Raw genomic sequence first — 6,000 nt, forward strand, 5'->3', positions numbered from 1 at the left:
TTTGTGATTATTAGGGAGGCAGGTGGCCCCTGATATTTGTGATTATTAGGTAGGCAGGTGTCCCCCGATATTTGATTATTAGGTAGGCAGGTGTCCCCCGATATTTGATTATTAGGTAGGTGGCCCCCGATATTTGTGATTATTAGGGAGGCAGGTGGCCCCCGATTTTTGTGATTATTAGTGAGGCAGGTGTCCCCCGATATTTGTGATTATTAGGGAGGCAGTGTCCCCCGATATTTGTGATTATTATGGAGGCAGGTGGCCCCCGATATTTGTGATTATTCGGTAGGCAGGTGGCCGCCGATATTTGTGATTATTAGGGAGACAGGTGGCCCCCGATATTTGTTATTATTAGGTAGGCAGGTGGCCCCCGATATTTGTGATTATTAGGGAGGCAGGTGGCCCCTGATACTTGTGAGTATTATGGAGGCAGGTGGCCCCCGATATTTGTGATTATAGCGGGGCCGTTGGCCCCCGATATTGGGATTATTAGGGAGGCAGGTGGCCCCTGATATTTGTGATTATTATGGAGGCAGGTGGCCCCCGATATTTGTGATTATTAGGGAGACAGGTGGACCCGATATTTGTGATTATTATGGAGGCAGGTGGCCCCCGATATTTGTGATTATTAGGGAGACAGGTGGACCCGATATTTGTGATTATTAGAGAGGCAGGTGACCCCCAATATTTGTGATTATTAGAGAGGCAGGTGGCCCCCGATATTTTTATTTTATGGAGGCAGGTGGCCCCCGATATTTGTGATTATTAGGGGGGCAGGTGGCCCCCGACATTTGTGATTATTAGGTAGGCAGGTGACCCCCGATATTTGTGATTATTTGGGAGGCAGGTGTCCCCCGATATTTGTGATTATTAGGTCGGCACGTGACCCCCGATATTTGTGATTATTAGGTAGGCAGGTGACGCCCGATATTTGTGATTATTAGGCGGGCAGGTGACCCCTGATCGTTGTGATTATTAGGCAGGCAGGTGACCCCTGATATTTGTGATTATTAGGGGGGCTGGTGGCCCCCGATATTTGTGATTATTAGGTAGGCAGGTGACCCCCGATATTTGTGATTAATAGGGGGGCAGGTGGCCACTGACATTTGTGATTATTAGGGAGGCAGGTGGCCACTGACATTTGTGATTATTAGGGAGGCAGGTGGCCCCTGATATTTGAGATTATTAGGGAGGCAGGTGGCCCCCGATTTTTGTGATTATTAGGGAGGCAGGTGGCCCCCGATATTTGTGATTATTAGGGAGGCAGGTGGCCCCTGACATTTGTGATTATTAGGGAGGCAGGTGACCCCCGATATTTGTGATTATTAGGGAGGCAGGTGGCCCCTGATATTTGTGATTATTAGGGAGGCAGGTGGCCCCTGATATTTGTGATTATTAGGGAGGCAGGTGGCCCCTGATATTTGTGATTATTAGGGAGACAGGTGGACCCGATATTTGTGATTATTAGGAGGCAGGTGGCCCCCAATAATTGTGATTATTAGGGAGGCAGGTGGCCCCTGATATTTGTGATTATTAGGGAGGCAGGTGGCCCCCGATATTTGTGATTAATGGAGAGTCAGGTGGCCCCCGATATTTGTGATTATTACGAAGGCAGTTGGCCCCCAATATTTGTGATTATTATGGAGGCAGGTGACCACCGATATTTGTGATTATTACGAAGGCAGTTGGCCCCCAATATTTGTGATTATTATGGAGGCAGGTGACCCCTGATATTTGTGATTATTATGGAGGCAGGTGACCCCTGATATTTGTGATTATTATGGAGGCAGGTGACCCCTGATATTTGTGATTATTATGGAGGCAGGTGACCCCCGATATTTGTGATTATTACGGAGGCAGGTGGCCTCCAATACTTGTGATTATTAGGGAGGCAGGTGGCCCCTGATGTTTGTGATTATTAGGGAGGCAGGTGACCACCGATATTTGTGATTATTACGAAGGCAGTTGGCCCCCCATATTTGTGATTATTATGGAGGCAGGTGGCCCTCGATATTTGTCATTATTATAGAGGCAGGTGGCCCCTGATGTTTGTGAGTATTACGGAGGCAGTTGGCCCCTGATATTTGTGATTATTAGGAAGGCAGGTGGCCTCCAATATTTGTGATTATTAGGGAGGCAGGTGGCCCCCGATATTTGTGATTATTATGGAGTCAGGTGGCCCCCGATATTTGTGACTATTTGGGAGGCAGGTGGCCTCCAATATTTGTGATTATTAGGGAGACAGGTGGCCCCCAATATCTAATACAGGTTGATGGTAATTTATAATATATTGACTAAGATTTTTCTGCTTATAATAGAAAGGAAGATGGCCTGGAACTTTATAATAAGGTAATAACCAATAATAATAACCTAAGGTGATTTTTAAAAGAAAATATCGCAATATTTTGTCATAAAAGTTACTTTTTAAAAAATAAAAATTAGTGAAATTAATTAAGGTGTTAGGAAGTCTGATTAGTGAGTAATAAATTCGTTGCTATAAAACTGAAATAATTTTAAAACAGGTAATTACATAGAACAGATGTCCATCCTCAACATTAGTGAAATTATGTGTAATAGCTTGAGATCCAGGACTGTTTTGAATCTGATCTGCACTTTGGAAATTAAACATAATTTCTTTTAAGGTTAAGTCTCCTTCAGTGATTATGAAGTAAAATATTAATTCCTGTTCTTTTTACAGGTCATGACTGCCCTACTGTCAGTTTCTAACTAATCTCTTTTATTCTTACATGAAAGCCAGCCTTATTCGATTTCAAATCAGTTTAATACGGAGGATGACAACATTATAACCTTTTTTTTGTTTCTGACATGTTTGTTTCCACTTAATTTTAAGACTGCTGTGTCTTGTTGGTGACTATTAATAAGGATGGTTGTAGTCTTATTGAGGGAATCCCCATTCCTTAATGACATTTGAAGTTTCAATTCAACATTAGGTTGTGATAAATCATCTAAAACGTAATATCCTATGGTTAATTCCTGTGTCCTTGGATTCAGCCATTATTCGTGCATTAGAAGTTTATTTTGAAACTTGAATGGACAAAACCTTTTAAGGTAGCTCCAGTTATTTCACGACTTATAACATTGTAATTGAACAATGACTGATCAGGGCTACTTAAGAAACCTAATCTTGGATTTAAATTGAGGGACTAAAACCGGGTAATTATAGTGGATTTCAAAGTTGGGAACAGTATACATTTTCCATTTTAAATATTAAATACTGAATAAATGAATTTCCAATTTATATTGATGACTGTAAGAAAATAAAATGTTGCAAGCTACTCAGATATATATTGTAAAAATAATGATCATTGATATATTACCACAGAGGAGAGATCTGCTTTCAAAACAAGACAAAGAGAATTAAGCTCTGTTGATCTTCCAATGTCCACTAAAGTAAATGAAAACTTATTTTCTGTAATCTTCTTCAGCTAGATCCCCTCTCAGTAATGTATAAAGTATGCTTGGTACCACTCCACTCAGTGCTCTTCCCTAAATCCAAACTATCCATATCTTAGGTGTCCCTCCTAACAAATGAAAAAGGACTACTGCCTGATTTAAGCAGGCATGCTGCTACCCAGAATTCTACCCTTTGGTCAATAGGGACAACCAAATATATTGAGGAATAGGGTGGTATATCAATCACTATTTCTTTTGTAGCATCACTGTCCCATTGCCATGCAGTTAGCAGGCTCCATAATGTCACAGCCTTGAGATACAATGACCAGGACAAGTGAATGAGACAAATCACCTATTTAATTATTCTCCTCTTGCAATTTTTGATTTCCTGAAAATCCAAATCCTAAAACTAGCTTTCAGATTATGACAATCAAGATTCCAAAATGTATAGTTAGAAACAGGCTTTAAAGTTAGACAAACATAAATTGATAAATTGGTTAAATAAGGTTAAAATGAAAATAGAGGCTAGGAGATCAACTACAGAAGGGAAGAGAATGATGCAATAAGAAGGATAAAACAGCAGAGTACAGTTTTTAAAATGTTTTAGTCACTTATTGGGTTTCCACTCACAATTATAGATAATGATTATTTTATTTATTATTTTATAAAAATATTTTATAATATTTATAATAATCAATTGTATTAGCCTGAATCAAAATTAATTGGCAGGATCGCTTGTTTTTAATTCCTTTACACATTGTCAGTGACCTACCTTATTACCTCAAGGTTAATTTAAAACATGACTGCATTAATTCATTGTTAATTAAAGAATGGAAAGCTACCTTACTGGCCAGTTGAAGAAATTCTGCATAAGAATGGAGGATAGGGATAGATATATACATATAGCAGATGGAACTCCCAAAATCTGGAGAGGTGACTGTGAATGGGCGTATATATATAATGTATATAATATATAAAATAAAAATTAGAAGGGACATGTAAGGCCACATATACATGGTTAAAGCTCGGGATTCCAAGTAGAATCTATGTCTGGTATACTAATCCTTTTTGAGGATTGGGATTTTGTCCCTGTATACATGCTGAGCCTGGTGGCTCAGTAGTTAGTACTGCTGCCTCACAGCGCCAGGGTCCCAGGTTCAATGTCAGCCTTGGGGGACTGTGTGGAGTTTGCACATTCTGCCCATGTCTGTGTGGTTTCCTTCAGGTGCTCTACTTTCTTCCCACAGTCCAAAGATGTGCATGTCAGGTGAATTGGCCATGCTAAATGTGCATTAGTCAGAGGGAAATGGGTCTGGGTGAATTACTCTTCAAAGGGTCGGTGTGGACTTGTTGGGCCGAAGGGCCTGTTTCCATACTGCAGGGAATCTAATCATCTCCTGATTGTCCCCAGCCTTAATTTAAACCACCCACTTGTTTTCAATCCTTTCCTTCTTTTGTAAATGAAGCATCCCGTTTTCATAGCCGATATCATGGGGATGAGTGACCTGCACCATACTAAACCGGATCCCATCCTGGGAACTAGAGTTATGTTAATGAAGCATGTCCCTAACTGCAAGACCAAACCGGCCCAATTTGCTCAATATGTCCAAGGGCGATACGAATGTAAATGCAGTAAAATTCTGGGAGTAGCCTGAATATGAATGGCTTGTGTTATAAGACTGAAAGATGCGCCTATCTGTCTGATGGAAGTGACAAACAATCGAACAATAATCGAGAAGCTCAATTAGCTTTATTTAACCCTATGTTTTTGCAATGTTTTCCGCCTGGAGTCACTGTCAGGATGCAGACCAGTCCAGGAATTTCCAGTCGCAAATGAGGTGAGCGGTGGTTTTCTGTTGGGAATGCCAGAACTGGACTGAACCATGATGCAAGTTACAGGTAAAATAAATTTTATCCACTGCCTTCATGATCCCAAATGCCATATTCCAGCCCTGATAGGGTTGATTGGAACCAGGATACCCACTGGGGCGGAATCTACCTCATGTGCCCACTCAACGACCACTGCTGGACAATCTTTTCCCGAGGGGATCCTGTAAATGGGAACAGGCAGACCCCAGCATTTCACCTTTGAGACTGGCAATGAGACATCAAAAACCCCAGGAACAAATGCCTGGCCCTTGCTTTAACTGTTGAAATGTGGCCAATGGGGAGCAATGTGTCTTTAATGTTACCTCGGAGCTGATGTGGGAAATCAATATACTTTCATCCTATCAAAAGGAAAATCTACTAATATACACTGACTCTTCATTGTGCTTTTAATATGGTCCATGATTTTGGAGATTTGTGGGAGCATTGAAGATTTTTAACCCCTAAGGGAGCAGCGTTATAGTAATGCTATTTTCTTCAATCAATCTGGTGATTATCAAGATGTTTGGCTCATGCTGATGAAAGTGATACTGTTTCTAAAGTAATGGGCAAGTATATGCAACTGCCAAGCAGGCAGCCTTACACCCCAAACTTCTGATCCCATTGGGTCCCCAGCAAAACCCGGTTAGACACAGTATGAGGATGGGTATGTCAGACCTGGGTAAGGTGCAAAATTCACAGGGAATGAGACTGTCTGTT

This window comes from Chiloscyllium punctatum, chromosome 23 (assembly GCF_047496795.1).
Source record: "Chiloscyllium punctatum isolate Juve2018m chromosome 23, sChiPun1.3, whole genome shotgun sequence".
Classification (NCBI taxonomy): Eukaryota; Metazoa; Chordata; class Chondrichthyes; order Orectolobiformes; family Hemiscylliidae; genus Chiloscyllium; species Chiloscyllium punctatum.